At 37.5% G+C, this 19662-nt stretch overlaps 1 protein-coding gene across 2 annotated transcripts in view; it reads right to left on the bottom strand.

Moving 5' to 3' along the window:
- The window catches only part of LOC120426070 (RYamide receptor-like), a 347566-nt gene that overhangs the window by 310724 nt on the left and 17180 nt on the right, over nt 1–19662 (bottom strand). For both annotated transcript variants that reach the window (XM_052706153.1, XM_052706152.1), the window contains exon 2: nt 18216–18796. The gene's annotated coding sequence lies outside the window, so the exon portion shown is untranslated. The remainder of the gene's footprint in view (nt 1–18215; nt 18797–19662) is intronic.

Here is a 19662-nt window from a genome sequence, read left to right as displayed (position 1 = left end):
TTTTGGAAAGCTAGAACAAACACCTGATTTGTTTGGGGGGGTTTGGCAAGTTCTGACTTTTTTCCAATTTTCTTTCAAATCTTTTTTCGTTTTTCTTTTTCAATCTAATAAAATAATAAACATGTATCTTCATGTAAAACCGATAGTAAAAAAAGTGCGACAAATGTCCTTTTCCCCTCAACAATCGGCAGAAACAGTTTATAAAAGTAGAAAAATACCAAAATCACGTGTTTATTGCCCAAACAAACAGCAAACGCATAAAAAAACGTACTCTCTTTCCGAAAGCAAGCAAGAATAAAACTGAAAATGCGTAAAACAAATACACAAACAAAGCCGGGGGGGGGGGGGCAGATTTGTCGGCAGAAAAGCTGCTCGCAATTTAACCTTCAAGATTTGATAACGAAAACAAACGCTCCTGGCGGCCGGCAGGGCACCCACCTTCGGGCCCGGGAGATCGAATCTGAAGATGCCCCGCGGACTGAATAAATTGTGCTTAAATATTTAGTACCAGTCGAACCCTATTTTTTCCCCGGAGTGAGATGCGCGATAATTGCGATAAGACATGGATGTTTGTCGGTTCGTGAGGGACCAGGTGGTGGGATCTTTTAGGGTGACACATCATTCTTAAATTTTTTGATTTATTTTCTAGAATGTCAAACTTGTAAATATTTGTTTAAGACAGAATCTTTATTTTCTTATATGGCCGGTACAAATTTTATTTAAAGTTTCCGTCTCCCCCCCCCCCCTTAGGCCCTAGGCCAATGCAAAAAAAAATTATTTTTTGTTTCACCATGATAATTTTTTTTTCGAATTTAGGCCGTTGCAAATATTTGTTGAAGTTTATGTCCCTTGACTCTGACCAAAGCCGTGGAGGGGGGGGGGATAAAATAGTTTAAAAATTGAATTTACGAGCCATGATTTCAACATTTGAATGAAAAAAGTGTTTAAAAATACATTATACACCTGTTCAGTTGTTTTGCAATCAGTAGTTTCCAAAATACCCAAGTATTGACGAAAATTTTTTTTTGCTGTGCTGTACATTGGAATTTCATAAAGATTCAAAATATTTTAATAAGATTAGGCCGTTGCAAATATTTTTTGATGTTTATGTCCCTCGACTCAGACCAAAGTCGAAGGGGTGGGGGATAAAAATTTAAATTACAAGCCATGGTTTCAACATTTTAATAAAAAAAAGTGTTTTAAAATGCATTATACACCTGTCCAGTTGTTTTGCCATCATTAGTTTCCAAAATATCTAAATATTGACGAAAATTTTATTTTTTGCGAAAAATAAAAATTTTGCGGTGCTGTACATTGGAATTTCATTAAAATTCAAAACATTTTTAATCAAGCCCAAACATGCTAAATATGATTATCAATGCAGAAAAATGCATTTTAGATTGTTTTCAGTTGATTAGACTTCTATTTTCATGGAAATTTTGAAGTTTTTTGGAAAAATATTTTTTTTGCCCCCTGATTTTTCAGACCAATTTTGAAGGGGGGGGCGACATAAACTTTGAAAAATATTTGCAACGGCCTTATCAATGCAGAAAAATGCGTATTATATTGTTTCAAGTTGACATGACTTCTAATTTCATTAAAATTTTAAAGTTTTTTGAAAACAAAATTTTTTGCCCACTGATTTTTCGAACCAATTTTGAAGGGGGGGGGGGGGGGTGAAGTAAACTTTGCAAAATATTTGCAACGGCCTTACTCAGTTTTTTTTCAAAAAAATTTACAGGAAAATCCAATAGAAAATAGAAAATGTTCTAATTCAATTTAATGAGATATGTTTTTTTGCAACGGTAAATATCTGATTTTGACAAAGTTTTGTAATAATTAGCTTAACATAAAATTAAAATCAAACCCAGTTCAAATCAAAATTACATATTTTTGATTGCTGTGTGAAATCAGTAAACATCGGCAATTGATTTACAAACCTTGGTCAACAATTTGAAAAAAAATTCAAATCTACAGAAACTGATTAACTGTAAGCGAACAAATAATGATAATATTATATTATTTTATTATTTAGTTGACTTGATTTTATTTTTGTTTCCCAAAGTTCTAGCAATATAAAAAAATATTACATTTTCTTTTATAATAAAAAAAATCAACTTTCAAATTTTCAACTTTTTACACAAGTTTGTTCCTATTGTTCCTTGACCTATTTTAGGACTCTGGGCCAAATATGAGCAAAATAGTTCATCATTTACCCATTGATACGCGGAGGTGAAGTTTGTATGGGAAAAATCGAAAAAAATGTATGGAAAACGCAACTTTCTTACGGTTTGGTCTGCACGGTGCGCTACTTCAATCCAAATATTCTCAAAAGTGAGATTCTTATTGAAAATTTTATGCTCTACAACTTTGTAGAACATACCAAAGCTGTGAAACTCGACCCTGAAAAGTTATTAGCGATTGAAAAAGTCATTTTTGTATGAAAAACATTTTTTTAATTAGCTTTACTGCCCATGATCGCATAAATGTCCCATATGCATTTTCATCACTTTTGAGTTATTGATGCAGTTTGGATCAAAATCGTGTGCTCTTTCTAAAGAGCCTATAACATCCAGTACTTTGTTCTAGAAATCGGGAGGAAATCCAGTTTTTTGTCAAAACTTAACACGTAGCCTTATGTGTGGGACAAACTTGCCTTGCGTTTTTCTCAGCTTGCTGTTTTTGCATATGGGACATTTATGCGATCATGGGCAGTTTAGGCTTGGGTATCAATGGGTTAATCTCAACCAATTTTGCTCAAAATTTACACAGATGCTTAAAATAACCCAAAAAACCGTTTTCCGCTTGTGGAGCTGGGGGTCATTTTTTCTGGGCACCCTATTCTACAAACAACACAAAGAAAACCATTTTTTGATTGATACATTCTGAATCAAGATTTGAAGGTTTTTTCTAAAACAAACATGGCCGCCAAATGGCCGATCGGAAATGATGCCTTTCAGAGCCTTAACAAATCCTACAAGATACTTAAACCCGATTTTGGGAATTCGTATTTAACGTTTCCCGGACCCCGGATAATACACACTTGTGTCAGAAACCAATTACCGTAAACTGGGGTCAATCGGGACACATGGGGCGAATTAGGACAGCAGTTTTAACCATGTTGGAGCACAATATTTTGATTTTTCTGGTTGGTTTCGGTTAGAACAGACTCAGGCCAACAAAATGTGTACATCCATTTCCAAATTTAAAAGCTTTAAGTGCTCTAAAAACTGCTGTCCCTATTCAGACTGTAGTCCCGATTCACCCCAGATTACTGTACTCATCAAAATGATCGTGCTATCATGTTATCACGTTACCGTAATCTGGGGTGAATCGGGACTACAGTCTGAATAGGGACAGCAGTTTTTAGAGCACTTAAAGCTTTTAAATTTGGAAATGGATGTACACATTTTGTTGGCCTGAGTCTGTTCTAACCGAAACCAACAAGAAAAATCAAAATATTGTGCTCCAACATGGTTAAAAATGCTGTCCCAATTCGCCCCATGTGTCCCGATTGACCCCAGTTTACGGTATACCAATTGTTGAAAAATGCGGAAAAATATTTGTTTTTCAAAAATTCATGTTGATACTCTTTTTTAAAAGCAATTACATCTTTAAAAATATACTTATTAAGCCGGTTTAGGCCAATTTTACTTTTTATGAAAATTCTGTGCACACTAGGATGCTCAGAATATAGGACTTTTTCTCAAAACCTTGCTCTACAAGCTGAATATTGTTCCTTGAGTTATTTTAGGACTCTGGGCCAAATATGAGCCAAATTCGTCAACAGCTATGTATGGGAAAAATCGAAAAAAAAATATGGAAAATCCCATTTTCTTACGGTTTAAGTTTAGTTTAGTTTATTTTATTTGTCAAACAAACGTAGACTACATTGATCGTTGCTTAATTACTAATTACAGGTGAACCTTATTTAAGTTATAAACTATCTTCTTTGGCTATAAAACTGTTTTTTTCATAGCGGATTTAGTCATAGTAAAATCGATTGTTTGGTCTGCACGGTGCGCTACTTCCATCCAAATATTCCCAAAAGTGAGATTCTAATTGAAAATTTTATGCTCTACAACATTGTATAACATACCAAAGCTGTAAAATTTGATCCTGAAAAGTAATTAGCGATTTAAAAAAGTCATTTTTGACCACCTAAGTGGTTGGTGCCTTCCTCTTTCTTTACCAACTATTGGTAATTCGATGAGTTTGGACACAAATTTCATCTAGTTTTTCTTAAAATCCGCCAAAAAAAAGTACACAAATATCACTTAAGTGGTCATAACTCGAGACAGGGTTGCCAGATCTTCAATGTTTTGGACTCGTTGGGAAGTTCTTTCGATTACTTAACCAACGGTTGGTTGGATGATAGATCCGGACATAGTTTTAATACATTTAAGTGAGATCCGGCTTCAAAAAAGTACATAAATATCACTTAAGTGGTCATAACTAGAGACAGGGTTGCCAGATCTTCGATGTTTTGGACTCGTTGGAAAGGTCTTGCGATTACAAGTTATACATAACTTTTTAACTACATATCGAAACTTTATAAAAAATCAATAGTTACGTATGGGACCTTAAACCAAATCGAATGCAACTGGTTTGACCAAAATCGGTTCAGCCAGTTCTGAGAAAACTCAGTGAGAATTTTGGTCACATACACACACACACATACACACAAAGACATTTGTTTAGTTTTCGATTCTGAGTCGATAGGTATACATGAAGGTGGGTCTACGAGCTTTCTGTGAAAAGTTCATTTTTAGAGCAGGATTATAGCCTTACCTCGGTGGCGAAGGCAAAACATTTTTTTTCTTAAATCAATGCCTTCATACCGCAGACTCTAGCTACCAGTTGAATGTACCTTCTCAAAACAAACCCATGGGACCACCCTGCAAAATTTCCGTCCATTCTAATCGATGCCCCAACATTTCCCATCTTTTTCATGCTTCAAGCAGGAGATTAGGGGAAGCCGTAGGTCATAATTTATGCACGCGAAATGCCAGCAGCAATTTCATGGTCCTGGAGGGCGCCCGAGATTAAAAATTTGTCTGCCGATCCGTGTGAAATATGGCCGTGGGATCGAGAGGGTGGAAGGTACTTGTTTTATCTCGTCTGTGATAAAGCTTAGGTTGGAATCGGTTGAACTTTAGAAGGAAATTGTAGCGCGATTTATGTAGTGGAAGTGGATTCTGGTGTTTTATAGTCAGGTAAGTTAATTGATTTATTAAATTGAAGATGATGATAACTGACGTTTAGATTTACTCCTCCTTTCAGCATTTTTTTTTAGTTAGCTCGTCTAAGGTATTTTTCTCTCGCGCTCAATCGAAATCAAAGGTAATTGAAATTGAAGTACTCCACTTAGTTAACAACCACCAATCAAACTCACGTTCTTCTAATTGAATTGGTCCACATGATTTCGTGGTCCCCCAAAACGTGGTGGTTTCCACACATAAAGTTTAGACACCGAGCCCATAAAGTGTTGCCAAGAGAGAAGTAAAGTGCCACATTTAATGCAATCCTCACCCAACGGCGTAATACTTTACAATCCAATTTAGCAAAACAAGCTCGGTGTAACGAACGGTTGAGGAGTAGGAAAGGGGTGAGGGGCAATCCCTTAGCGAGGGTCTCCTCTTTTTGAGCAATTTCCAGCAACGCGAGAAGTGGCCACCATCATAATTACTCTAATTAATGGTACGACGATGCTCATCTCACGAGAAACGCGACTCTGCTCAAGTCGAAGCGGAGGATGACGGCGAGCTTTAAAACATAAGTTGAACCGCCACACATTAACTTTTGTGCAGTCGTCACCATGAAAGCTTGAAAAATTGCAACATAATTATCTTAACGGTGCACATCAACCAGAGCTTTTGCACCCAGATTTTTGTTACAGACATTTTAGTATCTTCAAAATTACGGGTACTATTGAAATATTTTTTTATTCATCCCCTAAAGCACTGTCCACAAAGTGATTTACAACAAAGTTTGACAAATTTTACAATCCCGTTGTTGCAGGATTGGGTTCGTAAGTTAGACAATTTTGGAATAAGAAGACAACAACTTCCTTCGTTGCTGTGCACCCTTAAGAAAGAAGAAATATAACAGCTACAAACAAGCACTGCAATAAGAAAAATATAAAATCTTTTAAATTTATGTTGGAAGGTACAATATTTTGCCCACATTCTAAAAGGAAAGTAAAGTTGAGGCTTCTTTCGAACTCACATTTAACTTACGGTACACAACATTTTCAATAAACCAGCCCACAAAAGATGAACCACCCACCGCCACCCTCTTACACACACTTAAAGCAGCCTCATCAACAGCACCAGAGTCATCTCTAATTGATACCCCAAATTAGTGCCCTCTTGTTCGCCTTCTTTGCTCACGTTTTCTTTTATTGCTTTTCATGTATCTCTACGTACCTCGTTTTCAGTAATAATCCCTTCGGAAAAGAAAAAACACGACGGATTAACCCTTGATGCATCGGGATTTTTAGGGGTTATTAACAATCTAATCTAAAGCAAATTTTCATGTATTTTATTTCTCATTTTAACACAAAAAAACGATTTTCGCAAAAACGATTGCGCGTCAGTATCGTGTGAGCAGCAGTGCCTTGAAGATGGATTTTTGTGGTGTTCTTTTTGTGCTGTATTCGTGATCGTGTTCATGTCATGCATGGGGTGAGAGGGGGTCATTGTGCTAATGAATATTATTGCGCGTCAGTATCGTGTGAGCAGCAGTGCCGGGAAGTTGGATTTTTGTGGTGTTCTTTTTGTGCTGTATTCGTGGTCGTGTTTATGTCGAATTCTGTGGAAGGTGCGAAGCCGCGTATTTGGATTCTTGTGTCTCTGTTGTTTTATTTGTGGTTCCATCTGGAGTATTAGTTTTTAAATTATTGTTATTTTTACAGCTTCCTGGAATTATTTTAAATTAAATGTCTACGTGTAAATTTATCTACTCACTATATGATTTATTTAAATGTTCATATTATTCCTTGTCCTATTCCTCTCCTGTAACATACCATCTCCTCATACCATATATGTTTAAATTGCCTAAATTAACGAAACATTATAAAACAGCGTGCACAGAAAAAAATAATATAAATTTGGAAGCTGTAATTTTTGATGGTTGAATATTACCTCTTTTATGATGTAATTTTACCTCAATTTAGACTGAAAATGTGACATTACACCAGAAAAGTGGTAAAATTACACATTTTCAGAGGTAAAATTACACATTTTTTCTGACATAAAAAATGTACCCCTTCCCAGATGTAATATTACCATGATTTTTTTTTCTGTGTGGGAACCATCCTGAGCATTTATATTTTAAATTACTGCTTTTTTTTACAGCTTCCTGGAATTATTTTGATTATATTTATTATATTTATCATATTTATTCTATTTACTATATTTATTATATTTATCATATTTATTATATTTATTCTATTTACTATATTTATTATATTTATTATTTATTACAAGCCTTACCCGACAAACTTCGTTCTGCCTTTTTTTTTTTGTTGACGTTTTTTTGATTTCTTGCTTATTCAGCCTCCTGTGATCAAAATTTGATTTTACGTAACTTTCTCCATACCATTTGCCGATGTTCCGGAATCGGTTCCAGAGTGGCCAAAGTGTCAATTATTTAGCGTAAGAACCTTCCTTGGGCTTATACGAACCCAACGCAACAAAGAGCACCTCGATCCGACACTCCGTATTGAACTGATTCGCGTTCGAACAAAACCGTCGAAATTTTTTATATATATAGATTATAACAAAACTTTATGCTTATTAGATAATACACTACAGACTCACATTTACACTTACAAACATTCAAATCATTTAATACAATACGCATTCAACCATTTTCATCGGCCCGATGAAATTCCTCTAACCTCCATTCCGAACCTCCCAAAAATATTCCGTTCACTTTTAAAAGTCGCATGGGTTCCCTGCACTTTTGCCACTAGTGAACAACAAAAACATCCCCTCCCAAATCCCCACGGGACTGTATGGGCGTAGCCTTGGAGCACAGTGTGGAAATTTACGTTCTTAGATATTTTTGGATGTACCAGGCAGCAATCAAATTGTCTAAGAATATTGAATTGACCATTGTGGCACCCCCTACAGCGTGGTGCAGACCCGTAATGCTATGCTATGCTATGCTAAAAAACGATTTTCGCAAAAACATAAATCTGAAATTTTTAGTTATTGATATGTGTAAGAGAATTAAAAAATGCCACTTTTGGCCTACGATCCAACAAGGCCAAACCAATTTTAGCAGTGTTGCCATTTTATCAAAAAAATATTTTTTTTGAAATAATGGTCGAGCAAAAGTTTATTTCAATTTTTTTATACATAATCGGATTTGAAATCGAAAAGTACATTACTGAAATTATGATGAAGTACACCTTTTTTGAGTTAATTTTTGCAAAATTTTGAGATTTTGCGTGTTTTTTTGAGTAGGGGGCCCATGGTTTCTCAAGTTTTTGAAAAGTTCAGAAGTTTTTCAGTGAATACTGGTGCAAATAGAAAAGGCGAAAGGAACTATGAGGAGTTTTCTACGAAATCGGCCGATTTTGTGAATGCCCTTAACTAAATAGCTTGTATCTAATCTAATCAGACCCTAGCGCAGCCAATCTTTCGAAAGGATCCTGGAGAGTGCCTTAGGTTAGATGACGCCTAGCACTCTTCTTGTCATTTATTGACATTTGCAGTGCGCCATTGCATCAGAATGCATTGAAACATCACAAGCGTTAAACCGGCCAGGCCTACTGCGTAAAGCCGTATCGCAGAGATGACTCGTAATTGGGTTGAGTTTGAGCACTGAGTGTTCGAACAACAACACAATTCTGAATCGACAGGGGAGGAAGAAGCGTGGGGACACACCACCATACGCTCCGAGATTTTGGTTGTATTCGTTGGGAGCACCATGCTAAGAAGGTTTGGTACTCCGGGACCCTCTGGGATGGGACATTGTATTTCCACGAATGCCCTGGACTCTATTTGCCGTGGTTATAGCGCCACAACTCGCTCAAATGCCCTTAACTAAATAGCTTGTATTTAGATTAATTTTTGCCTTCCTCACCTCAATGAGGAAAGGCTATAAAATCACTCGAAAAATGAATTTCTTAATTTGACCATCTAGACCCACCTTCACGTATACCTATCGACTCAGAATCAAATTCTGAACAAATGTCTGTGCGTGTGTATGCCAGTAAGTCCGTGCACCGAAAAATATGCACACGATTATCTCCGGACTTAATGAACCGATTTGGACCGTTTTGGTCTCATTTGATCCGACTTGGGGTCCCACAAGACCCTAGTTAATATTATGAAGTTTAGAAAAGTACTTCAAAAGTTATGCTAAAAAAACGATTTTAGCTAAACTTCGGAAGATTGTAAAAGGGTGGTTTTTGTAAGAAAACCCGCCATGCTATACATTTTTAGAAAGGTATTTAAAAGACCTTTCCAATGCGTTCAAAAGATTGTGAGACCAGATTCCATCCGGGAAATCGTCTGCCGAAGATGACCAGTGCGGACTGACATCCGATCTGGCCGAGCGTCAGTCGAGGAGAGAGGCCGAGAGCTGGACCTGCTTTGCCAGCTGTCACCGAACCGTTCGCGTGGCTGCGTCCATGCGCTGTCAGCGCTTGGCTGCATCGAGCCCAGCGTACGAGGGGCTTATTCGACTACATCCAATGGAGTCCGTTCGCATTCACCGCAACAGGGTGTATCACGCCACACATCTCTCCTCTTCTCCATAAAAAAAAAAACAAAATCTTACATGTGTTAAGCCACATTCTTCTTTTGGTCCACAATCGGCTCGCTCTTTAGCTACTAGTCCATGACTCGGTCAACTGCTTTCCCATCTCGGCATTAAAGCTTTTCGGCCAATTTTAGAGCAAGCCCAATAATGTAGTGGTAGTTCATGAAATATGTCGCGATATTCAAACCTATCCAATATTTCTCTCAAACTCTCAGTTATACAAGATTAAATTAGCAATCTCTGAAAAGATCAAAAAAAAAATTGCTGCTACGGAAATGTAAACATACATAATCAGACACCCAAATACTGCTGCCAATCTACCTTTCTCTCTCTCTCTCTCGCTCTCTCTCTATCTACATTTCTCTATCTAGCTTTTCTCTCTCTCTATCTACCTTTCTCTCTCTCTATCTACTTTCTCTCTCTCTCTCTCTCTCTCTCTCTCTATCTATCTACCTCTATCTACTTCTCTCTCTCTCTCTCTCTTTGTCTATCTCTCTCTCTCTACCTTTGTCTATCTCTCTCTCTCTACCTTTGTCTATCTCTATTTCTACATTTCTCTCTATCTTCCTCTCTATTTCCCTCTCGCTGTTTTTGGTTCCTTCTTTATACAACTAGGCTTGTTCTCATAATTCTAACACATTTCCTCGAAACGCAATTCTTCGCTACCTTCTAGCCCAAGTTTACGCTTTAAAGTTCACTGCTTAGCGTATCAATAACAACCTATCACAGCTTTATAGTTTATAGCTAATATAGTAACAACAATAGCGGTGTTTCAGATTACCACGTCAAACCGGCCTACCGTGCCCACGCAACTCAATCTTATCTTAGAACAATCGCGGCCTTTCAGACTATTTACCACGGTGGGCTCATCTGACCCACCGTGCCCAACGCGATAAAATATTCCACTAATCGCGGCCTTCCAGGCTACTTACCACGGCAGGCCCATCTGACCTCCGTGCCCAACGCGATTCTTTTTTTCTTGGAACAATCGCGGCCTTCCAGGCTATTTACCACGGCGGGTCAATCAGACCCACCGTGCCCAACGCGATAACGTGTTCCACCAATCGCGGCCTTCCAGGCTACTTACCACGGCAGGCCCATCTGACCCCCGTGCCCAACGCGATTCTTTTTTTCTTGGAGCAATCGCGGCCTTCCAGGCTATTTACCACGGCGGGTCAATCAGACCCACCGTGCCCAACGCGATAACGTGTTCCACTGATCGCGGCCTTCCAGGCTACTTACCACGGCAGGCCCATCTGACCTCCGTGCCCAACGCGATTATTTTTTCTTGGAACAATCGCGGCCTTCCAGGCTATTTACCACGGCGGGTCAATCAGACCTACCGTGCCCAACGCGATAACCTGTTCCACTGATCGCGGCCTTCCAGGCTACTTACCACGGCAGGCCCATCTGACCTCCGTGCCCAACGCGATTCTTTTTTTCTTGGAACAATCGCGGCCTTCCAGGCTATTTACCACGGCGGGTCAATCAGACCTACCGTGCCCAACGCGATAACCTGTTCCACTGATCGCGGCCTTCCAGGCTACTTACCACGGCAGGCCCATCTGACCTCCGTGCCCAACGCGATTCTTTTTTCTTGGCACAATCGCGGCCTTCCAGGCTATTTACCACGGCGGGTCAATCAGACCCACCGTGCCCAACGCGATAACCTGTTCCACTGATCGCGGCCTTCCAGGCTACTTACCACGGCAGGCCCATCTGACCTCCGTGCCCAACGCGATTCTTTTTTCTTGGAACAATCGCGGCCTTCCAGGCTATTTACCACGGCGGGTCAATCAGACCCACCGTGCCCAACGCGATAACGTGTTCCACTGATCGCGGCCTTCCAGGCTACTTACCACGGCAGGCCCATCTGACCTCCGTGCCCAACGCGATTCTTTTTTTCTTGGAACAATCGCGGCCTTCCAGGCTATTTACCACGGCGGGTCAATCAGACCCACCGTGCCCAACGCGATAACCTGTTCCACTGATCGCGGCCTTCCAGGCTACTTACCACGGCAGGCCCATCTGACCTCCGTGCCCAACGCGATTCTTTTTTCTTGGAACAATCGCGGCCTTCCAGGCTATTTACCACGGCGGGTCAATCAGACCCACCGTGCCCAACGCGATAACCTGTTCCACTGATCGCGGCCTTCCAGGCTACTTACCACGGCAGGCCCATCTGACCTCCGTGCCCAACGCGATTCTTTTTTTCTTGGAACAATCGCGGCCTTCCAGGCTATTTACCACGGCGGGTCAATCAGACCCACCGTGCCCAACGCGACAAGATGTTCCTCCAATCGCGGCCTTCCAGGCTATTTACCACGGCAGGCCCATCGGCCCACCGTGCCCAACGCGATTTTCGAAAATGATTTGACTTTCTGTCAGATTCAATTCCACCAAAAACTTGCTCTAACCATTGAGCAAACTTCCGCACACAACCACAACCGATTCTTATCCACTTGCCACACTCTACTTACGATGAAAACAAACTTGCCAAAACCTTCTTCCGACGACTTTCCTCACACACTTCCCTACTTTTCCACTTTCCTTGGCAGACGATTTCCCGCAGATTCTTTTAAATTGCAAATAAAAATGCAACTCCGTCACGGTCGCCAATGTGTGAGACCAGATTCCATCCGGGAAATCGTCTGCCGAAGATGACCAGTGCGGACTGACATCCGATCTGGCCGAGCGTCAGTCGAGGAGAGAGGCCGAGAGCTGGACCTGCTTTGCCAGCTGTCACCGAACCGTTCGCGTGGCTGCGTCCATGCGCTGTCAGCGCTTGGCTGCATCGAGCCCAGCGTACGAGGGGCTTATTCGACTACATCCAATGGAGTCCGTTCGCATTCACCGCAACAGGGTGTATCACGCCACACAGATTTGGACAACCCCATCAAAAGTTATGAGTACTTGAGTGTTATTTATACACTTTTTTGAGGCCGGATCTCAAATTTTTTGATGAAAGCGTTGTCCGTATCAATCATGCGATCCATCGTTGTATGTGTAATCAATGAGTGCAATAGGATGAAAATCTGACAACCCTATCAAGAGTATATTGATGTGAGGATAAAGCAAGGTTTTCTCAAACAAATCAATTTTCCGATATCCAAATTATTTTTAACAACACAGCAGCTTTTGAGATATACAGAAGTAAGGCTAACAATTTTGCCGCCAAGTTAGGCCGTTGCAAATATTATTAAAAGTTTTTGACTCTGCCTAAAGTCGAGGGGCAGGAGACATTCCAATTGTAACAATTGGAATTACAATGCATTATACTAGTATTTCAAAGAAAAAAAAGTATTTAAGAATAATTCACAAAAAAAAATCAACGTACTTCAAAACGAGTCCAACCATGCTAATTATGGTTATAAACGCAGGAAACTGCATTTCTTACTGTTTTCAGTTGATCAAACTGTGTTTCCATAAAACATTATATTTTTCAAATTTTACTTTTGCCCTTCTGATATGGAAACAGGTCGACATGAACATTTAAAAATATTTGCAACGGTCTTTTGTTTGAAAAAAACATGAGTTTGGCTGCAGTTTTTAATGCAAAATCGAATTTGCTATCAAAAAGTACTCTAATTTTTTTTGTTAAGTGCACCATTTTGGAAATAGGTTTGATTTTAACATAAAATTGCACTTATTTGATTATTTTAACAGAGTTACCATTTCTAAGAATATTTTTTTCTAAACATTTTGAAAATTTTGGAATTAGAAATTACATTTAAAAATGGCCAAATAAATGAATGGAACATATTTTTTTCTAAAACAAAACATTAAAAAAATATGACTTAGTGGCAAAATGTTTGGCCTCTATGGCTCAAAGTTGCGGATTTTTGTTCCCAACAACAAATATAAAAATCAAAAATTGAAAAAAATCTCTTATTTTTTTGGAAATTTTAGGATCGGAGGTTTGATTTGTTTAATGTGACTTTGCCAATGTTTTAAAAAATGTATTTTTTTATGTTTTGTAGTGTTCCAGAGTATGCTTCTACTGTTTTTTTTTTTAATGATAATGGGTCATTCTTTAGCAGAAAATGTGAGAAACAAGCAAAAAATTGAAAAAAGTGACTGTAAAAACATTAAAAAATTAGAAAGGCAAAATGTAATGATAGGAGGTGGTAGAATATGCCAAACACTACCAAAAACAATCATAAACTAAACAAGATAAATGTAAATTGAAATACTAAAACTGAAACAAGAAAAACATAAAACAATAGAAATACAGTTTTTCGTAGAACAAAAGTTGCTCAAAAGGACCTCCTAAACACGGGAAAAATAAAAAAATTCGAAAAAAAAAATTTGGACAGTAGAAGGTTAACTGTATGACGCTAACAATTTCGTTACATCCCATAATCACCGCTCAACGTTTTCTAGCGCGTCACTATCGTGATGCTGTTATTTAGTGACACTTTAACTCACTTCTACTGGTGCAGCCGCACACTCGAGCTGTTCCGTCAAGTGTGTGACATAATTTCGGTGCAAATGAGTTAATAACAAAATTGTGTGCCGCGCTTTTGCCCGTACTCGTGTGAAAGTGTGTTTGCCTTTTCCTTTCGCATTGTGGCGCTAAATAGAGTCAACACTCTGGGCTGCGGTAATCACTGTGGTGAGGAGGCGTGGCCGCACTTTTGAAAAGCGCTTACGGTATCTCTGCCATTGGTTTTGCTGGAGGATAAATGTAAAGCCCTTCTCAAAATCACCTCCAAATTGAACCAAATAAATTAAGGGGTTCCCCAAATTATGTCACAGATTATTCAGACATCAGAGGGAGCAACAACAACAAAAAAAGGTTACCGGATGGTGTTCCTGATTAAATATGGTGTCATTACGGTGGAGATAATTTGACTAACAAATTACGGTGGCTTAATCATGATCCCCCAGAATTATGCACCTTTTGATGGAACGAAGAGGATTATTCAAAGGACTTCGGATCGTCAAAGGCTCAAGCTGTAACGAATAGCATTCATGTATGGGGGATTAAAGTATGTTTTACCAACGATGTTATGAATACCGTAATCTGGGGTGAATCGGGACTACAGTCTGAATAGGGACAGCAGTTTTTAGACAACTTAAAGCTTTTAAATTTGGAAATGGATGTACACATTTGGTTGGCCTGAGTCTGTTCTAACCGAAACCAACAAGAAAAATCAAAATATTGTGCTCCAACATGGTTAAAACTGCTGTCCCAATTCACCCCATGTGTCCCGATTGACCCCAGTTTACGGTACCCAAAAACAAGGCGCTTATATCAATTAAGAGATTTAATGAACACGTAGCGCAAAATTTCAAATAAAAAAAATAAAAATAAAATTTCAATGGTGTCCAAATAAAATCAAAAAAAGAAATGAATTCCTGATTTGTTTTTACATTTTTAGTGCTTTTTGAAAAAATAAGTTCGTGTTCAAATTGGAGCGACAAGACGCCTAGGAAACAAATTTGTATTTTGTCACTGTTTCGAGCTGAAAATTGATCAAAAGGTCTTTGCATTTTTGCGTAAATATTAATGCTTCATTAGTTTTTCCATACCCCATACCCCATACAATTTTTTGCATACAAAAAGGATATTAAAATATTCAGAAATCAGTATCTTAAGAACGGATTTTCTGCTCAATTTGGTGTGTTTGGCAAAGTTGTAAATATGCTTTGGGCCTCTTAGAAACAAAAATAGTGACACTTCATGAAATACCCTTTTATTATTCGACTTTTCAACAAAAAAAAACTGCTCAAAATAATTATTTTTGTAAAATCTTATTTTTGGATATGATTTTATTTTTCGATGGAAAATAAATTTGCAATCGAAATATCGTGCACATTCTTTAAAGCCACTTGAATTCATTTCTTGTTAAAAACGTGACACAAAATAAAACAGAAAGTCCCATCTCAAGATTTTTGCTTATTTTAAATTTAATGGGCAACTGCCAAAATTGTGTGGAGACTTGTATGGACGAACTAATGATGAAAAATGTCTACTTCGGTCAGAGAACTGGTTCAATAATCAATCAATAATATTAAAATTTATTTTTTTTCTGTAAGTTTTTTTTTAATTTTTTCTTGCTCTTGCTAGTGCCTTAGTCTTAGCCTTAGTTAAAGAAATAATTGTTCCAAAATGGATTATGATGCAACACTCAGCTGAAAGGAACTCCAAAACTCTGTTATGCACTTCAAAATAACTCATTGTATCTTGATTATTCACCAATAAAACCGAATTGAAATTGAAAAAAAAATAATTTAAAAAAATCATTCCTGGGAGAATTGCTAAAAAATGCTACCGTCAACTGGGGTGAGTCGAGACACATGGGGTGAATTGGGACAGCAGTTTTAACCATATAGGAGCACAATATTTTGATTTTGCTGGTTGGTTTCGGTTAGAACAGACTAAGACCAACAAAATGTGTACATCCATTTCAAAATTTTAAACCATTAAATGCTCTAATCACTGCTGTCCCTATGCAGACTGTAGTCCCGATTCGCCTCAGATGTCGGTATTTAAATTTTCTTGATTTATATTTTATTTTAAGGGGTTAAAAATGCTTATAAATCTATTGCGATAGAGTTTGGCGCAGTGCAAAATCTGGAACCGGAGATAAACATTTTAGAAAAAAAAATATTTGCAAAAAAAATCTTAAAAATTGTCAAAAAATTAAACAATTCAAATTTGCTTTCGGAATAAAATTACATCCCTTGAAAAAAAAATGAAAGAGTAGTACCTTTGCCAAAAAAAAAAATATGTTCGAGAAGCTGTCAAAATTCACTTTAATTATTCTTTGTTTAACTCATTTATTCAGGCTGCTGACTGCAGAGATACAGCCTCTTGAAGTTTAAATTTCTGTAAAAATGTTTTTTTCTCAGTTTTATCTAATCAGTCCTTATTTTTCAACTAGCGATATCTCGAAAACTATTGCATTGATTTGCAATGTATAAATGAAACTCTTGTGAAATAGAAATTATTTCGAAAAACTTAAAACGAGATCATCAACAATAAATGTCAAAAATAGGTTTTTTTTGGTCCTTAAAAGAGGTTACTTATTTAGCTAAAAAAATCAAAAATAGTAGAAAATTTCACAAAAGTATTTTTGAATTCCAAGAAACAATTTTTATATATGAGATTGCACCTTAAAATGCCTATAAACTGAATAAAACAATATTTAAGTTTTTTTTTCCAAAATCACATCTTTTCAAAAAATATATCTCTGGTACCAGATTTTGCACGTTAACTGTAGCCTTTTCAGTCTCCAAAAACATTACAAAAAAATCACGTAAATAAAAAATGTTGTTATGGCAATTCAACTTTTTCCCGGAAAACTTTTTTTCCATATGCCTATTTTTTTCTGAAAAGTCCTAGTCATAACCTATAATTTTGTCCAAGACACCAAATCGATCAGAATTTATTCCTTCGATAGAATTTTTTATAGAGGTAGGCAAATCCGCTCTATTTAAGGAGCCACTCATTTTCGCTCGCTCATAAAAATTGAACGGTCCTTCGCTCTTTTTCGAAAATTTGATGAAAAGGCTATTTTTAAAGAATGGTGTGACTGTAAGAACTTTTTTATTGGATTTTTATAAATCATTTGAAAAATAAAACTTAAAACGCGAAGATTCGTTTGAAAACCATAGTCTTGGCGGTCTCTATGTCAAGATTTCTGGTCTAAACGTTCGAATAACTTAAATCTATGAATTTGAAGAAAATTGCTATACATTTTAAAGAACTGCGTTCATATCTGCTCGAATTATATAAATGCTTTATGATCAGTCGTGTAATGAAATTGTTTTTTATTTTGTTAAGAAAATCATCCTTTTTGTAGTTATTTCAAAGAAAACTATAGTAAACTGAAAATATGGGTTTAAAAACTTTTAAATGGTTTGCAAATATTGGCATAAATGCTATTAAGGAGTTACACACATGTAAAAAATCACAAAATACAAAATAACAGAAAATTTATGAACCCGCTGAAACGATGATTTTCAATCACTCCTAAAATATCTAATATCTCTAGATGGGATGGACCAAATTTGCTGGGTTTTTTTTTTGGAGAAATCTCTCAAGACATGACGCAGCCTGATTTTGAAATTTTGTTTAAAAAAAGAATGCAAAAATCACAAACTGACGATTTTAATTTTTATTTTTTTTTATGAACAGCCCTCAAAATTGTATAGAGCCTTTTATGGAAAACTAATGATGCAAAATGACTTCTTTTGTCATAGGGAATGCATGGAGAAAATTTCTAATTTACTCATTTTAAGATTTAAAATTGGATCCTGAATATGGATAAGGTCCAAAAACAATATTTCTTGAAACTAGAAGAGGGTACAGGACAACTTACGGTACATAAATTCATTTTTCAAACTTAAGAAACTTTAACAGATCCCAAAACGAAAAGTCAAACAAAACAACTAGACCATGTCCCCACTAATCCGTATCCGGTGTTTACCTTTTCTCCTAGCAAACGCTGCAAATCGCCGCAAGTTAAAGTCACTCTTTGCGCTTAATGGTAACCGTTCCAACAATTAACACGTCGGTGCCACGTTTCCTCACTCTTCCTATTACAAACGCAGCAATGTTCACTTGTTCACTTCTTCACTTTGTTACGCGGAGCTGGTAGCAAGGCAAGTCCACCCATTAATCTTCGTTAGTTTTTAACTTTATTTGCACTTTACACACTGTTCTTATTTACTGAAAATGAGCTCTTCGTGCGCTGTGTTTTAAGATATTCTTTTCAAACTTTAATTATTTCATTATTTACTGATTCACCCGTTTAATTTGATAAATTTTGCACAATCAAAAATTGCGTTTTTGTGTTTTCCACTTCCAACAAACTAACTTTCCCGTTCCGGGAAAATCTCCCCACACAATTAAACTTGCCACAGTTTGTTGCACACAATGGTGGTTGACTTTAACCCATTTAACGTCACGTGTGTGTGCTGGTGTGTGCGAGTTTCCGTTAGTTGATCGTTGAACAAATTCTTCCTTGCGGGACACCACACACCAGCCAGCGAGTTCGCAGTAGCAGCTCTGCAAAAAAAAGAGGAGGAAATAAACATTATCAAAGTGCTTTTCTCCCATTACACGAAAACACACACACACATAGTTTCAGAGTTTCAGAAAATAATGCTAATAAATTTTCCCCAGGACGAACGAACGAACGAACGAGCTGTGGGGAAAACTTTTCTGATATCGCATCCGTTTTTGGTGGTGTCGTCGTACATCGCGTTGAGGTTGGAGTTGGAATTTTTCCACCACCAGTCAGAGCCATAACTCAGATGAAATATAAGAGGTATTGCCCCTGCGCCGCGTTCCGATGCCATGTTGTATCGTTTAATCAGGGCAATGGAGAGTACCAGTTCTTTTTTTTATCATAAGTGAGGAAATGTAGAAGGAAAAAGTTCCGGGGGTTTTCCTGGGTCCCAGTGACCATTATTCGGAAGAGGGCTATTGTTAGCAGATCAAAATTGATGACCCGGGTTATTTGGTGGCAATGTTGTTTTTTTTCTACATGCTGCGGCGCAAAATTGGATAGTTCATATATCATCGGAATGTTCTGGGATTGAAAAAGAAATTGAAGCAAAGTATTTCAGTTCAAAAAGAGCTTGATACAGGAATGATAATAAATCCATGATTATTTTTCACAATCGTTAATTACAAACAAAAGACGCTGCATACTGGCAGCGAAATTATGAGAAAGTATAGTTTTTATCAGACCTGGGTTACAGTAATACAGCATATATCAGTAACGGGTTATGTAGTGTTATTCTTCGCCCTGTTTCGTATGACCTTTTTAAGAATAGCAGAGAACCTGGTTAGTGGGCGTTATCTATACTGAACAATTCTCTACGTTTTCGCAAATCTAAAATTGATAGTTTGAAAATATCTGAATAGAT

The sequence above is a fragment of the Culex pipiens genome, chromosome 1 (genome assembly GCF_016801865.2).
Source record: "Culex pipiens pallens isolate TS chromosome 1, TS_CPP_V2, whole genome shotgun sequence".
NCBI lineage: Eukaryota > Metazoa > Arthropoda > Insecta > Diptera > Culicidae > Culex > Culex pipiens.
Note: the sequence above shows the minus strand (reverse complement) of the source record. Positions and strands in the feature narration are given on the sequence as shown.